We start from the raw sequence: 23,098 nt of genomic DNA, 5'->3' as shown, positions 1-23,098 counted from the left end.
TTAGTTCTGAATCAGCCTTTCTCCATCCTTTTAACATGGGGGGAACACTTATAACGCTCAGGTCTTAGGGAGCCCCTTACAATAATATCCACAGCTTACAGTACGTTGGCCTGGTGGTCCAGGGAAGATTGTCACCTTTATAGATTGCCAAAAAAATGATTTGTGTTGGTGGTTACTGACACTGCACAAATTGCTCAGGGAACCCCTAACAATGCCTGGAGGAACCCTGGTTGCTGTTCTAAATATTCACTAGTTACAAAAACCCAGCCAAAAGCCCTGCATATGTGGTCATGTGATGCACCCAACCACAAGTCTTTATTCCTGTCTACAAAATGGAACTGGGGGACCAAGGTCATGGGAACACATCCTGAACCTGGAGCAGGAACCTTCCACGCGTCAGAAGACTGCAGCATCCTGATGACATTACAAGAGGTGGCATTAAGATTAGCCAAACCTAGTTACCCTGGGAACTAATGGAACCTCAACACACAAGCGCAGATTAAAGAAAACGTTGGCTGGAGTCATGTTGGAGATACGATCGCTAAGTTTACTGAGGTTAAAGTTTTTTTTAAGTGCTAGGATCATTGAGTTGCTAGTTGTTGTCTTAGGAATTTCTGTTCATTCAGTCCATAAATTGATGTATGAAAAGACCTGGCTTGCATTTGGCATTCCAAGTCATTGCAGAGGTGTTCATTATAGTTAGTATAGTTTCGTATGGAGAAACTAGAGAAGTCTGCATGGAGCCTAGGGTGGACATAGAGAGATGCACATTGTGCCACTGCAAGAGAGCCCTGGACCCTCCTTAGCCAGGCAGGGGCCCCCACAGCTGCCAATATGTAATGGAGTTGGTGGGGGTTGCACTGGGGCCCACAGAGCATGCAAAATACTGAGCTAAAGGTCTGACTCAGAAGAAAGCATATTGGACCTCTGTGTTAAGACCACTACTTCCCTACAGAGAAAGCAAAAGTTCCACTGACAGCAGAAGGCTATAAATATATATTTATCCTGGAGTCCATTTTTTTTTATAGCCGTATGGCAAAGCTCTGACAGCAGGAAGTGCAACTGCGTGTGAATAAATGTATAGCACAATTTTTTTCTGTAGTTAGGTAGACATTACCGCGATTGTTCTTGCCCATTAAAGAATATGTAGACGGCACTGGCAGTCAAAAACAGAAATAACCGTAAATGATTAGTCAGCTGAGCAGTGTGACCATCACACGGAGGAGCCCCGAGGCCCATAATGCCTGTATCATTAACATTTAGAAATGGGCGGTATGGGGGGACTGCCGCTGAGAACAGTCCTGACTATGAGCTTCTCTGGAAATAAAACCGGTGGATTTTAACCCATCAGTCTGCGTGGTAGCAATGAACCAATATTAGAGATGCTGCCAACTGGCGAGATGGTATAGATCTGGAGAGCGGTGCTGGCTGCAATCCAAACAAATAAACAATCACCACGCAAGTTGCCTATGCAAATCGGCCTCATTATGTAAATGAAGTGCGCAGGACGCCTGATAGAGTCCTGTGACAGGGATATTCCCCGCTGTGACCGAACCCTGTGTGCGACTGCCAAGGACATGTACAAAGCAACATAACCAAATGCACTCCCACCTTCCAGGCCCGTAACCCTTTACTTACTGCAAGGATTTATTCTGCAATATGGCACATAAAAATCATAGGGGCTGCAGTCTGGGGAAATGGGGAGCAATCAGGGCGGGGCAGTGACTCCCAATATATTCCATATATAGCAAAGGACCGATAGAGCACAAAGAATTGCTGCTATAGGAATGGAAGAAATAAAAGGACAATTGATGATTTTTTTTAATTCACCCAATTTAGAGGTATATGATAATGAAAAAAATAGACTATTTGATTGTGCAACAACTTTTTTTTGCTAATAACCTTTTGGAAGATTCATTGCATTCATGAAAAACCCTTCCCCCAAACATTTGCTATTTTAGTCTCCTATGCCCCTGTTAACCCCATATTAGATTTGTAAGGAGAGATTCTGCTCATTGAGATGATTGTCAGATAAGGTTCTTTTTTTGCTTTATTTCATTTTTGGGGGGTGGGGTGGTTTTTTCTTTGTGTATATAATGTGTTTTGCTAAATTCAGCATTTACAGGTCTAGAACAATGTCTACATTTCCATTATGGACTTGTTTATTTGGCGACAAATTTGAAGAAGTAAAATACATTTATATATTCTGGGATCTGTGCTTATAGACTCAGATGATGTGAATATACTGTTACAACTAATACAAAATGAAAGATAAAAATATTACTAATGCATCCTCCTAGTATGTCAGGTTTCGCCGCCCCCAAAGACAAGTAAACTAAAGCATAGATAAGGAAAAGCTGGGGTTTCTTTGCAGCAATTCAAAATTGTATTGTAAGCAAGGTATAAAGGATAACAAGTTACATGTACATACAATGAGTAAGTATGGTCCTTCCCATTTCACACTTCATAAGAACGATAAACTGAAAATAGAAATCCCTAAATGGAGGAGAGGAGTAACGCCCATAGGCTTCTCAGTGGATGTGTGGAGAAGGTTAACAAATACTACTTTGAGGAATTTTCTCTTGTGACGGTTGGGGATTCATTGAATGTGTTGGGATACTGCGTGTGATGTGTAGTGCAGAGAGCAGCAAATATTAGTTACAATTAATAGCTAAGGTATAATAATTGATATCCTTTGTATTGGATCATTATTTGTCAATTTTTGTATTACATTTTTTATTTGACTTTTTTGTACTGTCATTTTCTTCCTGTTTTTAAAGGAAATTAAAAATGGGGAGGGGTGTTATATTTTGGCACAAATAAAGGTGCAGCACAGTTTAAAGCAGCTTCTCTAACCCTTAGGCCTCTTTAAAGTCCAGATAATTATCCTAAAATGTATTTTTGCTGTCCCTATTGACTTTTATGTATTCCCAAAATAACAAAACTGCACTGATTTTTTTTTTGTTTTGCCTCTTATTACTCAGAACCTGGAATTCTGTTAATATTCACCGTATGGACAATATAATCACAAATATGTAACATTCTCTGGCATTGATTGCTTTTAAATGATCCGCATTTTCAAGTAGTGAATCATCTAAGTATTTTGATGGAAGATCAGCTGAGGTCAATTTCATTTCCCTGTTTGCTATAAATGCAATGCATAGCAAATGAAAATTTTGGCTAAGGATTCTCGTTTGTAAGTGATGTCCTTTTAGCTATTATATTAGAATACGCCTTCGTTTCCAGTGTTCCCTGGAGCTCCCCCACAACCAGAGTTAATAAAGGCTTTCCTGATGGTGACAATGATGGACCATGCCTTCATAATGGGGGTTGAAATAGCCACTTGGAATCCCCCAGCATGTCCAAGCTTAACCTTACAGATGCAGTTATAGTATTTCAGCACCAAGGAGAGCTCCATGAAGTTCTGGCTGGTTTATATACAGGCATTGGCATCCAGGGCTTAGACTCTATTGTGGTGCTAAATACCATGCAGAATATTCTTGCTCACTTTATGCAATGGTTGAGTTACCATATGTTGTGTTTGTCATATGCCCACCGTACAGCGGCATCATTAAATGAATTGTGATTTTTATGCCAGGCATTTTCTGAATAAACCTTGTTCGAAAAACAGACTCCAGAAAAAAGGTCTGGACATGTATGTAGAGCAGCTTTGTTTGTGGCAGTCAGAATGTTTATACATGAAAAGAATAACAGGCTTCTATCTGCATAGTCACCCTGCGGCCAACGCACTGCAATCAGTACGCCACATAAGTGTATTCAAGTATTCACATTCCGCTTTCAGCTGTTTATTAGGGAATGTAGAGCTGTTTTCTTTCTTTATGGTCAGGATATGAAAATGAAGTGTGTGTATGTGTATATATATCAACCATTCACTGTACTTGGATACAAATACATGCATTTTTCTATTTCTATAAAAGTTTTATTCCATTATTTTGGTATTGTTGTTATAGTGCTGTTCACCTTTATTATAGTGTGTGACTAGTATGTCCTAATAACATCTTATTGCACCATTTAGCATTAAAAAATCCTCCAGCCTTCCCTATAGTCTTGCATAATTGTCCTGGCTTTTCAACTGCATGGTAACTGCTTAGTTTGATATCACTGCACAATGAGAACTTCTCCCAGTGTGCATTGGAAGCTGGCAAGCCAGATAACGCCCACCCCATTTTTTGTTTGAAGGATCTCCAACACCATCTAGCCCTTTCCCCAGCTGGACTGTCCCTGGCCCACCTCTATCATTTACTGGTTTTCAGTTGATTGAATGATGGAGACTCAGCATCCTATGTTACCTAGGGCACTCTGCATGTAGATAGTCTAACTAAGAACTCCCACTTATCAAAATTTGCATCCAACCATCAATGCATTTTGATGTGTGTAACTCCTACTATGACCCAACCCAATACTTGCATCAGGACTCCAAGGAGAATTGTTGATACAGGGAGCTGTGATATTTTCAGAAAGCAAATGTATGGCACCTTCCCAGCCCTCCCATTCAACATTATTCCATTGAGAAATACAGAAACCCAGTGAGGTCACTGTGTCTAAAGAAGGGTATGTCATTAAACCAAAGAGAAGACAAAATATGAACAGATTAAACTTTGATTTAAGCTACTTATTGTCCGGAACATTTACATATAAAAAAGAATTATGACTTTTCTCTTTTATTTGCTGAATGCCTGTACTTATACAACCCTGACACATCCAGGGAACTAGCATTTCATAGTAAAAGCTTCTTCTAGCACTCCACATATTTTTTTCATGATGAATATACATAAGGATCTGGATCTTCTCTGAATACCTCTAGAGTCTTCCAATAAATGTAAGCCACCATCTCAGCAGGTATGTGAATCTTTCCAGTCAACCTTGTGACCTTTACTGTATTGTGGAGATCACAGAATATAATGACAGCACGTTCAGTGTGGTGTCAGCAAATGAAAATCTTCTAAAGACCACAGAAAAGTGTTGGCAAGAACGTGACTCATGATACGAATGCAGCATATTTTACCAAGAGCTTCATTTTCATTAAAACTGTTCTGTACAAGAACATTTCTGCATGGAGAGCCCATGATGACCTTATGTACCTAAAAAAAAAAGTGGGCTTTGTAGTATTGGAAGAAGTGAATTCATTAAGCCAGCTGTCTTTGTATTATTGAGGACCAAACCCTTTCTGGAAGAAGAAAGGGAAACTCTGCTCTGTTCCAGCTTGGCCTTCTGTACTGTTCGGTGCACCCTTAGGTAATGCAGAGATGACTGGCAGAAACCCAAAGAAGACTAAATGATGTGAATAAACACTACAGGTCTACTAAAAGCTTTGTATTCTGTTTATTTTTTTCACCGGTAAAGGATACAATTAAGGGAGATTCAAACCTCAACCAGCAAAATTTCAGCTTTTAAAGTTGCCACTTTCAGGCCTGACCAAAGAAAACCAATACGGCTGCCATATCTAAGAACTAATGAGATGAAGAAGCGCATATGTTTTATGGAAGCAATTGATATTGTTAAGTAGTAAAAAAGGCAAACTAAGGAACATTTGTGGGGGCAGTTAGGCTTTGTAATTCTACTGAGATGCATCAAAAGGATCTATTAGTGGTCCATTCCAGAAGATTTGACCAGATGATTCCAATTTTGCTTCAGTGTATTCTATATCTGAACATGATCAATCTGTAGGCACTATGGCCACAAATATGCGCACCTCCTCTGCTTGTAATTTTTCTTTCTAAGTATTACTGTCCTCACACATTCTCCATCCCCCCGCTGCAGACGCAGGCACCATCCCTCTTCCCTTTATTTTCAGTGATGATGGATGACGCTAGGTAGCTTCATTTATTCTCCAAGCAGGCTTCTTTAGACAGAAGTATACTTTTGGGTACGACCTGGCAATTTTTCCCAAGTTCCCACTGGGTTGGTCAAGCGGATATGCTTGATTAAACTTTTTCTCTTTCTGTAGCAGAATCAATATTTTTCATTAATAACGCTTCTACCAACAATATAAATACGTATCTCTGTTCCATTTAAGGAACGAGGTTATTAGATAAATTGAAGATGGACTATATTTATAATTATTCTATATTATTTCCTTCTATCTAGTCCTGAGATTATTTCTCACAATGGATCTTAGAAGAAAGGAGAGAGTACCAAACCAATTTTTAGTTTGCTTCTGCACCCATTTGGCATTTTTAAAACTTGGAGAAACACACTGGGACCAATTTATTAAAGCTCGACAAGACTGGAATAGGCAGAGAACCTGGGTGATACAGCAAACCTGAAATGAATGTCTTCAAAATACCTTGCTAATTTTTGGCAAAATTTTGTGGTTTTGGAGAAGATCAGTTCCAGGCTTGTTGGATTACTTGGGCTCTCCCATGACAGTCTTTCTTCTCCAGTCTTGGGGAGCTTTATTAAATCTGGCCCATAGGCTTTATGTGTGACCTCTTTATACACTCATACATGGGTTTGCCGTTCTCTTCTCTATTTCATGTTTGAGTTTTATGCATAGGCTACTGACAGGGTCATTTTGCAGTATGAGTAGCCTTACAAGAGCCAACCACCCAACCACCAGCCACTGCCCGCTGTACACATTAATATCTGGTTCCCATCTCATGTTCACCTTGCCATTCTTTTCCATATCTGCTGACTGGACTACGGAGCTTCCCTGTCTTTGCCCCCTTCCTCATACATACATTGATTTATTTCCCAATCAAACAATGCTGTTTTTTGTTTCCCAAAAATTTGTCCATACAAACAACTGGGTTATTCTGAGATGTAGTTCTGAGGGTGTACTTACATCAATAAGCACTGACCTCCCAGAAGTTGCATTTGCAAGTGTTTTTCAAGCTTGGTAATAAATGTCCCATTGAGTAATAAAAATCATTTTTACAGAAACCAGGTAGAACCAATTTAAACCATGTTAAGACTAAGAGGTTTGGGGTTCGATTGGGGCATCCACTTTAACAGAGCTGAAATCACAAATATTTTTAAAGTGTATGAATAAAGCACAATTGTATCTTGTGTATATGACATGCAATCAGATTCTCCACATTTTCTCAGAACAGTGAGCTATGTCTGGTAAGCAGAAATTGAGCTATTGAGAAGCATTGGTGGAATTCTGTCTTACCTGGAGCTGATTGTCTGCAAACAGTTACACCAAGATCTTTATTTGATCAGAAGACACTGCGGGAGATTTCGGAGCCACCTACAAACAAAGGGAGAAGGACCTAGTTAACAATAAATGTCTGGGGTACTCTTGGAATGATAAATATCTCTGATCCAGTACACTGAGAACTCTTAACATGAGGCCAATAAAAGAGGAGCAAAACTGGTAATTCATTGAATCAAGCTGTGCAATGTTGAGATACAAATAAACCAATCAGACTTTTCACCTTTCCCAAATTAGTCCACTGAAAAGTGTACATTTTGGGTAAATGTTGGATAAATCTGGGACATTCTTATAGTTGGAATAGATTTTTATTGGCCGAACTGGGTTGCTGCCCTTTTCCCACTGCTTAGAGGTTTTTTGAATGAGCCCACCTCTATTTATAAAACATGGAATCTGACATTGCCTCACACATGGAGCGAATGTGGTGGGAATCCATTACTGTCATTGAAACATATAAGACTTGAAAGATTCCCATGAGACTATGTTTGAAGAAATGTCTGTTTTATAATTAAAATTTCAGTTTGAAAAGAAACTTTTATTTGTCCAATAAAGATTTAAAAATGATCTGTGTTCGGCTACAATTTTTTTTTACGGCTTTACTGCCTGTCCCCCCCTTCCACCCAAATTTGCTTATAAAATCATTCAAAAATAAAGATTTACCAAAAAACAAAACCATGTGATTTGATTTAGTGGCAAATTAAAGCAAAGCGGGTCACATGGCTAAATGTGGGGCTGAATCACTCCTCATTCATTTCATTATTCACTCATGACCCATCCGTCACAATCATACAAGACATTGCGGGCAGCATTGTTTGATACATTGCCTGGGCAAATATGATATTTGTGTATTTGGTAGACGCTTCCTAAGAGTGTCGTTTGTAGTAATGGAAAGATTAAATAAAGAATAACGTGACATTCAATTTCACAGCAAATATAAATGTAATACAAGATGTCTCGCTTTGTACTGACATTTGAAGCTTTGCATAGAAATATGTAAATTATAATGACAGCTTTCTGACAGAAATGTAATATTGTTGATGGCCTGCCTCTTTAAAGAGGAACAATTTTCTAATATAAAGTTTTTTTTACTGTTTACCCTAAAGGATCAGTCCACTCAAAAAAAGTCTGAAATCTAATGTGGTTGTGCGGGACAAAGCAACAGGTTCACTTTAAATACTCCCTTCCCAGCAGCACCTTCCTTTTGCCCCAATCTTCTTTAATTTTTAATAGGCTACCACTTCAATGTGGATGTGTTCCCCACGCTACCTCTTTTTGCTACAAGATATCCTTAGTCTTCTGGGTTGAAAAACCCCCAGTGTCACTTCACCTGGAGGCCTGTAAATAGAGTGTCATGGCTCCACCTCGCCAACCCTGCACTCAGTTGGCCTGATTTCTAGACTGGAGAAGACAGACTTTCATGGGAGAATTTGGGTCATCCAGCAAACCTAAAATGGATCTGGTCCAAGACTGAAAACATTTGCCAACTAAGAACGGATTTTTAAGAAATCTATTACAGGTTTGCTGTATGATGGGTTCTCCCATGATAGTATATTTTCTCATGCCTTGGGAGCCTTATTAAATCGGGTCCAAGTTCAGGGGTCAGGGGTGGAGCTATGACGCCCTGTATTTACAGGCTTCCATGTTGAGTGATGCGGCTAGTAGTGTATTGATTCAGAAACAGTTCCGATGCTATGTCAACCTTTTTTCCTACTTCATCCAGGACCACCTAGCAAAAATGGAAGAGTATTCAGTCTCCTATTTGACCAGCCAGAAGACATCTGTTAAGAAGTAAAATAAGCAATACAAAAATGCTTTCGAGGTGTCCCAATGGAAGTTCGACCCTATGTCCTGTGTAACCAGCCACCATACATCTCACAAAGGTAAGTAAAACAAAGAATAAAATGATGTTGGTGGGATGTCCTTATGGAAAATGGACCGCTAGGCAGAAGGGCTAATCAAGGAACCACACCTGCATCTGTAATGAACAAATATGGCTGCTCTATTTCACATATATAATTGCAACCTATACAAGAAAGCCTTTCAAAACCTGATATTGTGATTTATATCACAGACTACATGCTTCCTCCAAGCCAGTATAAGGTTCAGAAGCCTAGGAATGTCTGCCTGCACCAGAAATTTTTTCAGACAGGTAACGTAGCCAAACTTTATATATATAGATTTAACTTTCTTTGATACAGTTATAAAATGCATAGAACATGGTGGTGATGGTGGTGTCCTCTCTCCACCCTCAGTCTGCTGATTGGACAGTGAAAGGCACCATTTACTCTGTCTTGTCTTATTGCTATGTCCTTTATGATTCGTTCAGATTCTAGTTCTGCATTTCCCACTCAACTTTCTGCATTTCTTGGGAATGAAAAAAATGAATAACAAGTCAAATTCAAGATTGGGGCAATTAGTAGTACCAGGGAGGCATGTTGTTTAGCGAAATCACTGCAGAGCAAATTCAGCAAAGGGGTTTGATGGGGCTATGTTTTATTAGGATGGTGCTAGGAAGTGGTGTCGCCCTTATGAGAATATTACTTCCTGACCTTCAGGATACAAATCAGTATATGGATGGGTTTAAGGAAATCCTAAATTGAACCCCAGTGGTCATTCAATATATACTGTCATGGGAGAACCTGGCTGATCCAGCAAATCTAGAATTTAAAAAAAAATGTATTAGCTGCCAAATGTTTCCAGTCCTAGAGTAGATCTATTCCAGGTTTGCTGGATCACCTAGGTTCTCTTATGATAGTCTATCTCAGGGGTCCCCAACCCCTGTTCCGTTTGACAGATGGGCCGCGAGAGCATGGAGAGCAGCTGTGGTCCGCATCTCTAACCGGTACACCCCCCTGCAGGGTCAGGGGAAAGTCCCCGCTTGGGGGGCCACACCAGCCAGAGCCACGGACCATTTACCGCGAACGGATCGCAGGCTTAGGCCAGTGTCTCTGGACACAACCCGCCCACTCTCCCATCGCAGGCTCAGACCTCCTTTGGAAGAGTGGGTGGGTTCTGGCAATATGACATCATTCAGGGCGAAGTTTCTTCCCCTTTGAGTGACACAGGACTCCATAGAATACACGGGAGTCCGTAGATTTAGTGGTCCACGCGCTCCAAAAGGTTTGGGACCACTGGTCTATCTTCTTTAGTCTTGGAGGGCTTTATTAAATCCATCCCCATATATCTTGTATAAAAACAAAACAAATAAAACCCTTTGCTAATAGAACTCAACTGCATAGGCTAAACCTCACACACAACTGAATAAGACAGAGCTGTGACTTCTCCTACTTTCTATCAGACAGATTTGCCTAGAGTTTGAATCAGATCTAGAAACATGTACTGTTTATTTAGAGATTTCAACTGCTCTGTGATACCATTGTAATATTAATATAATAATAATCTTAAATTAAATATTTATTTGTAAGTCAGGACTGTTAAGAGAAATAAGGATTGATTATGTATTCCTCCTCTCCGTCCTCCTGATTCTCCCAATTAGTCCTTTATTGTGATGGAAATCCATAAACCTAGTGCACACAAGTAGTTCTGCTGCCAAATCTGATCTCCTCCAACCAATAGGACTTTGATTTTTGTATTGGTTACCTCTCAATTGGAAGCCCCATAACACAGCACATACATATATAATGTTCTGCACTTCAGTGGGAAAGGGAAGGGATGGGGTAAACCATGGGACAGATGCACTGGGTATGCTACATTTGTGCTACATCTAGATTTGTACAAATGACATAGCTTTAAATACCATTTGCCAGAATAAATTCAGTATTTTCATGTAATATATGAATAATTACAGAGCTGCAATTATCAGTACTTAGAGTTCAGCATTACGTAAATATAATTGACCAGAATTCTTCTTCTTTTCTCCCTTTAAATAAATCGCTGTCTTCCTCATTTGACATCTTTCTATACTGTCTCTCTCTTACCTGGCTGTTTTTTCTAAACACGCACTTATGTCTTTAGGGATAGAGTGCATTGTCTATGTGGCATGGTACACCTACCATATTTGCCGCAGGGTTTTCCCTGAAGCTGTCATTTTTAGCAGCCTTGGAATATCTTTGTCCTGGGGCTGATTTAAATGTTACAGCATTGAGTTGTTAAATTCTGATGGCTAACCATGCACACATCATTATGACATATCTTGGGACTGTGCAGAGGTTTCAGTGCATTTTAAAAACAATAGAGCTAGGATTGCGTGTTCCTGATTTCCAGGGTAAGTTAAGGTAATGAAGATTTGTTTCTTGCAGAAATAACTGAAATAAATCATAAGTCCCAAGTGTTCTCCATTCGAAGCAACAGTTTTTCCTTTGTACACAACCAACACACTTGTAGCTCCCAACTTTGCCTTCTTTAACAGGATGCTCCCTTTCATAGAACCAAATTTCTCTGTCCCTCTTTTCTCTTAGTTCATCTTTTTTAGGAGTGATGTAATTTTTAACTACTAAGATTGAAATAGGGCTCCAGATTAGTGTGGGTCAACTTCTTGATCTAATTGGCCTAACATTTGGCCCCTGATGTAGCCAAATGGGCCATTCATGTTATTCAGTGAATGCAATGCTTTAGAAAGCAGTCAGAGACTGAAGATATGACAGGAGATGTTCAGAGACTGCAGCAATGTAGTAGGTAGACTTGAGACCAATTTTATGGACTGGCCTTTCTGCATCTTTTTAACATTGGGTAACCCTTGACATAATTTTCATGTATTCACGGACCCCCTGCTAATTATTATATCAACAGCTTACATTGCTGACTATTGGTGTCACTTAAAGTGACCCAAAGGTCACAAACTGCTCATGGCCCATGGAATCTGTAATATCCTCTAGAGCAGTGGTGCCCAACCTTTTTTCATCTGGGGGCCGCTAGCATAACAAACATTAAAGATGTATGTTTAGAACTAGAATAGTTTTAATTTAAAATTAAATTGAATTGGAATTTTCTAGTTATCATAATGTAAATGTACCAAATAAAAGAAATTACAACTCAAGAATTTCTGCACTCATCATTTTATGTTCATTTTAATAATGCAACATTTTGGTAATGAAAGATACTAAACTAAAGCTATCATACAGTGCTGGCTGGTCATATATTGCTCCCTGCTCACCATTCCTGTACTACAGAGCAGAAACTACACCATACAATTTGTCCCGTCAGTTCTAGGGGGCCATTACCTTCTTTGTGCCCCAAAATCTCTGTAATGAATACTTCCAAATAAATGCAATTCATGTCAGATAGCCAAAGGGGGACATGTTCTTTATACTACATCTTCAGGTCCCTACATCTCCCTGCTCCTGAGAAATTAGGGTTCACAGAGCATGGCATGGTGTGATAGCTATACTCTTTCTTATCTTGTGATGGTGCTAAAATTTTAGGGGTAGTTAGCCACAAGAGTACCCCACTTATCCTACATTTTAATATACCTACAGCTTTCCTTTCAGGTGAAATTGGGGTTCAAAGAACATAAGCGGACTGCTAAGAGCGACAGGGTCGTATGGTATGTCCGGTATAGTTTTTCGTATCTTGTGATGGTGCCATAGTGATGTAAGTTTAGGGGGAGTTGGCCACAAGAGTCCTGCAGTTGCAGTCACATTTCCCTTTTCTTACAGATTAATTGGGGTTCATAGAGAGTAAGGGGAAAGCTATGTGTGACAGGGTAGCTTGATATGATGGGTATACCATTTTATTAGGGAAGGTGGGGGACAAAAGGCATTTTCTACTGGCTTCCACATTTCCAGTTGCCAACATCCCTCTGTTACAGAGAAATTGGGGTTTAGAGAAGGAAAGTGGCCAGCTATGTGCAACAGGCAGCTCGCCAGCCGCTCAGTCCCTCGCACCGCAGTGTCTGCAGATTTGACTCCAGGCGGCAGTGAGCGGTACTGAGCGTCTACCATAAGCCAGGGTTTCATGGCATGGGGAAGGGGTAACCACTCCACAACCTGAATGCAGCCTTGAAGTTTTGTGAACTTTAAAGAGCACCACAGCCCACAGACAACTGGCAGTACCCTAATGTTTATTGCTATGAGAGTGGCCCCCAGGAGTCTTCAACAAACTAAATTTTGGGGACCCTGGTCTTTAAAAAGCCCTCCTTAATGTGAAAATATTCCTTATTGTAATATAATATAGAATTTTATGCTTGTGGCCCCCTATCTGGCAATGTGTTATGTTTAGGGGGCTAAAATTAATTAATTAATTAATTAATTACAGCTCTCAGGGTCCCCTTTGTACCCTGAAAATTTTGCATTTCTATGACAATTATTGAGGGAGATATGAAGGTTTAGAATGACAGCTGCAAAGACACAGACACAGCTCTCATCATGCTGCTGGTGGGATTATATCAGACACCAAGGGGGATAGGGAGCAGACACAGCTGATTGCTGGGTCTATAGAACATGCCCACTCTCAGGAAGCTCACACTGAGCATGCCCAGGAAGCTCCCTCTCCTGGTAGCAAGAGCTCCATAGAGAAACATAGGTGATGCGCGCTCCCCATCTCCTGCAAGACAATGAGCAGAGAGAGAATGAAGAAGGGGCTGGATGTGGCTGTAGGTTGGGCACCCTTGCTGTAGAGGAACCCTAGAAAAGATTACTTCTTTCCCATACCAAAAGTTGGAAAGTCTGCCGACTGTCCAAAAAAATTACTATTTTCAGTAGGTTAAAGGGACAACACTAGGTTATCAATTCTGTTTTACTCTGTATTAAAACAATAAATAATGAAGGGCTACAAAGCTACTTTTTATTTTAAAAGTTCTTTACAGAGTTATTGAAATTTTGCTTTTTCCTTGTTGCCTCCTTTTTACTAGAATCTTGGTATAAGACTTATCAGTACCCAGCAGATGTTACTAAGTTGTTGAACCCTATTCGAACCTGTTTTGAGATCTGAAAGTTTTTCTTTCTTTCAAAAGATCTTTTGGAGTGAATGACTTCACATTAAAAGCAGCTAGAGGTGTGTGAGGGATCACTTTGAAGTTTTTTTTATTGCATATAGCCTGGATCTCCCATTTGGCCTGATTTAATAAAGCTCTCCAAGGTTGGAGGGGATACACTTTCATCAGTGAAGTTGGGTGATCCAGCAAACCTGGAAGGATCTGGTTCAGGGTTCAAAACATTTGCTAGCAATAAAAAATCAGGCCCATTGTGTTGGTGTGCGATTCGGGATAAATGGCCCTAACATCCTGCCTTTGGGTGTATGTTAAGCATATTTTGATTCAGGGTCTTCTTTAGGTGTACACCTGTTCAAGTGTTCACCTCTTCGGCTTGCTTTCTTCATAACTCCTTACAACCTAATTGTACAGTTTCAGCACAATCACATATATATTTACCAACAACTATTCAGTTTAAATATCCAGCCTTAGCAATCTGTTCAGTTCATATGCAGTCAAATGGGCCCTTTCATTAACAATGGATGATGGTAAATTTAAAGGAGATTATACAGTCAGATTGTAATAAATGTGGCCAGATTTTAGGCATTCACATTCTCATTTGCATTCTATGGGGGCCCACCGCTCTGTGTAGTCACAGGAAGCGCCTATATTGATTTCTTTTTTATTTTTACAAAGCATCCAAATCATCATTACCAGGCCCATGAAGAAATACAAACGAAAAACAAATTAGTTAAAAATGTTTTTTGATCATTTTTTTACTGATTTAAAACATATACAACAATTCCAAGCTTGGATGAAGGATCTCTGCACATTAGATCAAAAAGAGGCAAAAAAGAACAATCCCTCCAAAGGTGGGACAATTGGGTGGTATAACACCAAATGGTAAAAAATGGGACATAGAATTACAATGATATGATTAAAAACATACAATGGTTTATTCCATTGATTGCACCCACTTTTCCATATGACTCTATTCATTTTCCAATCTCATGTTGGCTACTTACTATATTCTGTACTATACATGTATATTGTATATGTAAGTTGTATACAGAGCATGTATGTGCATTTATGCTGCACACACGCACAATGACTACTCGTGCCATCTCACACATCAACAATTTTCCAGCATCACAGTGGAGCCTCTGGCAGCCGTCTGACAAATTACATCTGATCTGACATTAGAATCCTGTCAGTAACTATCTTTTCCCCTCTGGGACTGAGAAATAACAAGCTTCTCCACACATCCCTGGAGGGCTGACCCACTCTCGGGGAGGAGATCTTACAGAAGTTAGGATGGGACAGCAGATACCGGGAGACTATTTAGACATTGAGCTGCTTGTAAAGAATAAAAAGTCTAAGGCAGTATGGTATCCTTTTTATAGATTTACACTAAGGTGTATTTTTTTTTACTTTTGGATAGAGCAATGAAGGATTAGAACCTATGTCAGACTGTTTCTGTTGTCTGTGCCCCCAATAGGGAGATTTGTTGCCTTTATTTGTCCTAATGGGAAAATAATAAATTGTTATTTTTTTTTCATCTCACAGTGACAAGATCCTGAAACAAAAGTGAAAGTGAAAAAACACTAACACAAAAAAGTGCATAAGGGTTGGTCCTCCTTTAAAGGAGGAAGGGCCACTCATCTCTGACAGCCCAGGGTGTAATGCTCCAGTTGGGTGGAACTGGGTATCTTGACCAGCCTAGCCAAAACTAGGCAAGCCTGTTCCTTGCGGGCTAGCCATAACCAGCCCACCAAGTACTAGTTTGAGAAATATCTGAAGGGAAACTTCCACTAATGGAGAGCAACTGACCATAAGGCCAAGAAGCTCTCCAAGATTGTAAGGGCTGGACCATAAGGCTACCAGCACCCTACATTCCAAGTGACAAAAAAACACACTAGGGACACAGTTACCAACAATATAATAGAGATCATTAGAATTAGATATTCATTGGAACTTACACTCAATTGGGGGGATGGGGGGGGGTTCAAAGTGTGAAAATCTAATCTGCCCACAGAGACAAAATCACAATTTTTTTTTAGTGGGGATTAACAGTACTTTACTTAGTTGTGGTGCATTATTTTATTATACTATTGGAGTCCCATGCATTACAATGCAAGGTGTAACTTTTTACAGCAATTTTAATCCTGGTTTATACAGTACCTGTGCATTGCGGTAGGCTAAAACCCCCTTGTGTTCCCTAGGTGTGCTAATGTGGATTAATGGTGAGAAGTCTTGTCTTGCATTGCGGTTTTATGTTTAAATAAGGACACAATCTGCTTGGAGTTTGCATGTTCTCCCCATGTTTTTATGGGTTTCCTTTGGGCACTCTTGGTTAATCCCAAAAACATACTGGTAGCTTGTTTGGCTTGACCCCCAAAAATTGGCTTTCAACTATGCTTGACATATAGGACTAAGATAAGTAAGTAAATTAGAGGGGAGCTCCTCTGAGGGACAGTTAGTGACTATGGACTACGATAAAGTCCTGTGTAATAGGCTGGCATTCTATTAATGCATAGTGATTAAAGGTGCTATTAGAAAAAATTCTCAGCCCACTATTCTAGTGTGCATTCAAATCACAAAATACCAAAGATTCTACATCTTATAAGAAAGAAGGAAAGAATGAAAATTTTGCCTTAAAAATAAAGATCTGGCTGTAGCTGAGCCTTAGAATTTCTTTGATGTGTTTGGCGACCAATCTACGGTGAGCAGTGTATATCTGTTGATAAACCCCTGTGGCAAAAAGCAACATGCAAACATTTCCTAATTGGCAAAATTTGTACTTTAAAAGCCATGAAAGTCTCTTGGCAATACTACTGGTTGAGATTTGCTGAGACTGAGGAGTTAAGTATTGCATGAATATACATAGCCAAAAGGAATCTATTTCCTGCCATAAGCAATGATGTCTCTGGAGGATCTCCCATCATTGAGACTGAATTGTGTTCTGCAAATCTGCACTGTGCCAATGAAGTGCCATTACAGGGCTGCTCACAGTGAGATAATTTACAGGCACTGTGCCAATTCTATATTTCCTTCTTTATTCGCTCCACTATTCCAAAGATGTCTTTTTCAGGCATCCCAGCCTTTCTCCCCTTCCCCCATCTGTTTTTTCCGGTGCCACCTCTTTCCTTGTATTTGAGATATCGCCAATGCTATCTTTAGGGGCAATGTTCTACCCTCAAGGTTGTATTTGCTTTTGCATCTGCTGATTGGCAATGAGTGCTGCTGCTTGGCTCGCTGGCTCCCCAAATGCTTTTTAGCCATGTTTTCCCCAACTGAATTTATTTATTGAACAGGAAACTAATAACTCTTACCTGACCAAAGATAACAAATTTAGCAGCCTAACATGCATCTGAATAACAATTACTTATGTGCAACCCTGAGTCTTTTTATATATTTTAAATGACATTTTACTGCTCCTATTTGGTCATTGCTTGATAGAATGTTTAATTTATCTTGCTCTGTTTGTATTATAATTGGAGAAATGCGTATTATAATATATATATATATATATATATATATATATATGTGTGTATATGTATATATATAAAACACTTTTCTAACTTTAAACCTTTTTTAATGCAAAAATATGCAAAAATATTTTAATGCAAAAATATTTTAAATATTTTCCCTAATAAGCATATAAATCTAAGGTAGATGCAAGACCTGTAATTATGCAAGACATTTCTACTTTCATGTAGGATAGGACAGGGAAAATTTAAGAATAATGTTTTTTTTTAATCCCTGATCACAATAAAAGGGCCTATGAACATTATGCATTGTTAATTAACGTTTGCACATTTTAAAGACTTAAAATTCATTATAAATGGGCTGGCAGTGCATGAAAAATTGTACTTGCACCCCAACTCTAATGTTCACATGTCTGCAGTGGGGTACTGTAGATCAAGAGAGTTTTGCTGTACTGAATGTCCCTTGGGATGCCATTCATTCTGCATGTACCTGCAACTCCTATAAAAGTGCCCCCCCCCCCCCTTCCCACTCTATCAAAAACTAATATAAGAAATTGGCTTGAGTTGGGCTTTAAATAAAGTCCAGACTACATAAACCGGGATTACTGGTCAACGGTTCCCCAGTTCTTTATGTTTACCCTTCATAAATAACGTTATCTGTATGCCAGCTGTGTACCCAGCAATATTTATGGGAGGGGGAGAAATTTTAAGACTCTGAGTGTTCTATAAAGAGAACCATAACCTGTAATTTCCTTGACAGAAAGGAATGGCTCCTTTTCTAAGACAGGGTCCTGATGTAATGTGAAAATGAGTGGGACATTATAATGACAGTTCTCTTTGTATGACAACAAAATCTAATGCCTGCAGAGTAAAGCAAGAAGATCTCCTTGTCTGAGGCTCGCTTTGTTTATGGAAGTCTGAAGGGTGAAAAGGCTTTTATCGGAAAGGAATGCATCATTCTAAATTGCTCAAAAGGACATTTTTCCACAGTTGTTTAATAGATAAATGTTTATTAAATTATTTTATAGTAATAATGGGTCAGTTCAGTTTATACACCGATATAGGTTATAATGATGGGTTCAAGAAAACCTGCTTGTTTAGAATAAACTGCAAAGTAAAAGCCTCTATATAGAGCTTCATCTATATGAAAAGTGATCTAGGGTAGTGAGATCTTCTTGACTGCTCTCCAACCTACCCTAAACATTTGGATGTACCCTCAACATTGATTCTCAACATTGAATATGTTGATGTACCCTCAACATATTCTCACTCTTCCATACAAAGGGTCCTCTACCCAAAAGTAATATTTAGCAGTTCCTTGGCTTCTTTTATGCCTGTGCTAAAATTCTCAGTTTAACTAAAGGTTATGATATTTTGTCCACCTCTTGCATGTTCCAGCTTATCATATTACATACTACTACATAAAATGAATTATATGTCCAGCAGCAAGAGTTGGACCTTCCATGGAAGATGTGTAGGTTTCGGATTACTCTCTCAAAAGTAAATCTAATTTTACGAATACCTACTGAGATTTTGATGACTGGGGCTTCTGCACTTTGTTTTCACTAAACAGTAAAAGCATAGTAAAATCCCATTTCTGCCAGGAGATACTGGCTGTAAAAGGGGCCACAGCCACCAAGAATAAGTGTGAAGGTGGCTGGGAGGGTGGATTTTTTAGTTGAGGGGTGGAAAACAGTGTAACTGTACTTTGTTTAAAGTTATCCTTTAAAGTAGGAATATACTTCAGTGATGCAATGACCTTAAGGTCTTCTTCTAGGTTTGGTGACCCAGATTGACCATAGTGGGATGAAACTCCTGAGCACATGCAAGGCTTATTTATCCCAACTTGTGAGTGGGAAAGGGTTAGTCAATGTTTCTCACCCAGGGTTCCTTCAGCAATTTGTGCCTCTTAGGTCAGTTTAGGTGACACCTGAAAGTTATTGCAAGGGTTCTACAGGTCAAGAAAGACTGGGTTACACTTAAATTTTGATTTTATTGGTGAAAGTTCTTTTAACTTTATAGAAGTTACCCTAATTTATTCCTAAAAATGTATACCTATGGTTAACCTAATCTAAACAACCCCAACTGCCACTAACCCTTTACTGAACCCTTAAATATAACTTTTCACCTCAACCCTAAGTCTTGGTATACCCTAAACCTAAAGTACCTGTCCCATTCAGAGATGTAATTTTGGCAAGACGGCATTACCAAAACAAATGGTTTGACAATGAAAAGCAGAGATCTAGCCATTGGAGACTCAAGAAATTTAAGACGCTGATAAGGTATTTATCCCCTTTGCAGTTTACCATAAAAACATTTAGAAACAGATGTTGACTTTATTTTATTTGTAATTATTTTTAATCTTTTCACAGCGTTTTATTAACAAAAGTGTAAACCCATTTAGATTATTTGGATGGATTTTAATTTTCCTGGAAAACAAGTACATTCTTTTTTCTTAAATGGTAGCTTTCCTAATTATATTAAATGAAAAGCTGAAAGTAGGACCAGTTTTAGGGTAGGGCAACTGATCAATTGCCTAGGACCCCCAACTTCGACAGCATGGCAGGGGTGCATGGAGCTGGAATGCAGTGCATTTGGAGCCCTCTGCTTCATGTTTTCCCAGGGTCCCACTTTACCTAAAACCATCCCTGGCTCAAAGACAAAAATACATTATTTTCTGGGCAAGGATAACATTCGCCTTCTATATCTTCTATACTGGGATTCAGGAAAACATTTTTTGGGTCCTGAACATCCAAAATTGGCATTATCTGTTAAACAAGACGAGAACCACTGCTAAGATAAGGGAATGTTTTCAGGTGTCAACTCAAATGAAAAGGAAATCTCAGACTTCCAATTATGAAAAGGTAATCCAATACTGGAACAAAAATGTTGTAATTTGATATTTGCCATAGTGAAATATGTAGTTAGTAAGGGAAAATGGCTTACATTAGCTTTGAAAGCCATAATATATGTTATTATCTTATTCTTTGATGGTTGTCTGACATCCAGTGTCATTCTACCACTTCATGTGACTCTAGGCTGTCATTGACATGACCCATAATGGTAGGACACTATGCAGCCTGGGCATACAATACAATTCTGCATTTAATGTAAATCCCATTCAGTAGTGAAGACTGAACACCACTGATGCTAAAAATGAAAAGGACTCAGCTTAAAGGACCCCTAGGCTTAACGTTGGATCCCGCATTCTTTATACAACCCCATTTCTGCCATACTTCTTGGATCTCAAACTAACAAAATAAACACCATATTGTACATCTTTTTTCAACATTTGTAGGCTGGTCTGGTAAAGTCACAAATCTTCTATATTCCCAGTGGCAGGTGTTGGTGGGATATGGCATATGAGGCACGATAAGCCTAGGGGGTGCTTGTAATGCCCAGGTTGATGGATGATAACCTAAATCTGAGGGGTTTATTATTATAGGCTATCATTCAAGCGTGGAGTTTTGCCAGTTGGAAGTTGAATATTGCTGTTTTTGTAAAATTTGGCATAGCTATTTTCATTTTGTTGCAAAGACTGGAGTTCTGTTTTAAGTGATATCTTCTGGGCAGTGTGAGCAGGAGCTGGAAGTCTGCTATAAGCTTTACATTCTGGGCAGAGTGGTCGAAGCCTGGAGGTGGAAGAAGGGAGAGGGGGATGTTAGAATATCACTTATTTCTATGCGAGTTTTGTACACGGTTGTCTAATGCTGACTACCTGGGTTTAGAATTCCCATGGTATACTGCATACCTATGGCAATAAAGAAAATCAGTCCTCTAGGATATTGAATATATGTTGAAAGCTTAAATGGCATAAAAGAAACACATTGGATAATGCCTACTGTTTCCAAAGCTGATGATTTTGCTGTCTTGGCAAACAATATTACATTTAAAAGGTGTAAATGTGATTTAACTGCTTAGTCCATTAGTCCAAACAGCAGCGCCATGGCACAAAGCAGCAGTAAGGAGCAGACTGATGGATATTGACCAGCCAGTTATAGATAAGGGTGGCCTGACACTTGCAGCCTCAGATAATCATGCACTATGAAGAGGGATCTTCCTCCACTTTGCTAACACATCACACTTCTAGAAGATGGATGAGCCGGAAACGGCCGAGGACCAGCTGGGTCTAGCGCTCAATCAACAAACGCAAACGCTAATTAATCCCCGGAGTAATCACTTGCTTGGCCCATTAATCAAGTTCCCCAAAGATCCTGCATAGAACAGCAGCATGAAAAGGAGAATGAAATATCTGAAGTGCAAAGAAGTCAAGTAAATAGCATTTGAAGGGTCTTCCCAACAGGGATTGTAGGGACTGGAAAGCATGTCTTGCTTTCATTTTGCTTTGGGTTGATTCTCCAAAAATGTAATATTAACACTTGCAGAAACACTGTGAACATATACAGGCATTTTTTTTTGGCTGAGCTCCAGGTAAACAGCTAAGTACACCAAAGAAATGCATGTATGGGTTGTTGTCAAAAAAGTTTACATTTCAGGAATGGATGGACAAATACACAATGGGCTCTTCCAGACATCATGGTTCTTTTTTGGCAGCAGATCTTCTGTTTATCTGCAGCTGTAACAATCCAATTGTAGGTCTTGTCCTTCTCCCAGTTGTTCATTTCTCTGATATATTGCCTAAGATTTTCCAAGACTTTGAAAAACCTGTCTTAGAGCTGTTTGCAGTTATATGCAATAAGGAAATACTGCAGGCATACTAGTTGAAGGATCGTCAGCAGTTAGGAACTGGGGAAACTTAGCTTACTCAGTTTGTTTGGTAAGTGATTTCTTCGGTTCCAATAAGCAGTGATGTTTTAAAATCAAAGTCTGTGTGTGCACATATACAAAAATGTTAGGAATGAATAAAACAAGCTTACTAATACAGATTAATAATTTCCTGAAAGACACTCAAACGTTAAACCATTGGTGCATACGTTTATATGGCATAGTTCTAAATAATATCCATCACCAATGTGCATCTCTAAATCCCCAAAATTTACACTCGAATTTTGTTGGATTGCTTGTTTATAGAGATGCATTCACCATGGTATTGTCTCGATAAACAATGTTGCAACATTTATTTCTATCCAGAGTTGCATTAAATTATTTGCCAAGATCTTGTATTAACAATGGGAGTGTTTGGTGGCTATGTAAAGTCTTATAAAGCACACCCCAAAGATTCTCCATTGGGTTAAGAACTAGACTTCATGGTGGCCACTCCTCGTGTGAAAAATTTGTGTCATGTTTCCTGAACCACTCTTTTACAATTTGAGCCCAATGAATCATGTTATTATCATCTTGGAATATCTTGGTTCCATCAAAGAAAAAAAAAAAATCCATTGATGGGAGGGAAACCTGGTCATTGAATATAATCAGGTAGCCAACTGACCTCATTTTTTGGACACACAAGATTGCTGAACCTGACCAAATGAATCAACCCCAGATTATAACACTGCCCCTACAGACGTGATTACTTTTTTTTGGGTGGCCAGTGTATAATATTTGTATTGGCCAAGGGGGTAATTTTACTGCCAGCCCAGTCCTCTTTCTAATTATTCAATCTTA

General features: G+C 39.2%; 1 protein-coding gene across 4 annotated transcripts in view; it reads right to left on the bottom strand.

Annotated features, from left to right (window-relative positions):
- The window catches only part of RALY (RALY heterogeneous nuclear ribonucleoprotein), a 107,321-nt gene that overhangs the window by 46,501 nt on the left and 37,722 nt on the right, over positions 1-23,098 (bottom strand). For all 4 annotated transcript variants that reach the window (XM_072403690.1, XM_072403689.1, XM_072403687.1 and 1 more), the window contains exon 2: positions 7,136-7,213. The gene's annotated coding sequence lies outside the window, so the exon portion shown is untranslated. The remainder of the gene's footprint in view (positions 1-7,135; positions 7,214-23,098) is intronic.

The sequence above is a fragment of the Pyxicephalus adspersus genome, chromosome 3, assembly GCF_032062135.1.
Source record: "Pyxicephalus adspersus chromosome 3, UCB_Pads_2.0, whole genome shotgun sequence".
Taxonomy (NCBI): domain Eukaryota; kingdom Metazoa; phylum Chordata; class Amphibia; order Anura; family Pyxicephalidae; genus Pyxicephalus; species Pyxicephalus adspersus.
This window is presented reverse-complemented; position numbering and strand designations above follow the sequence as displayed.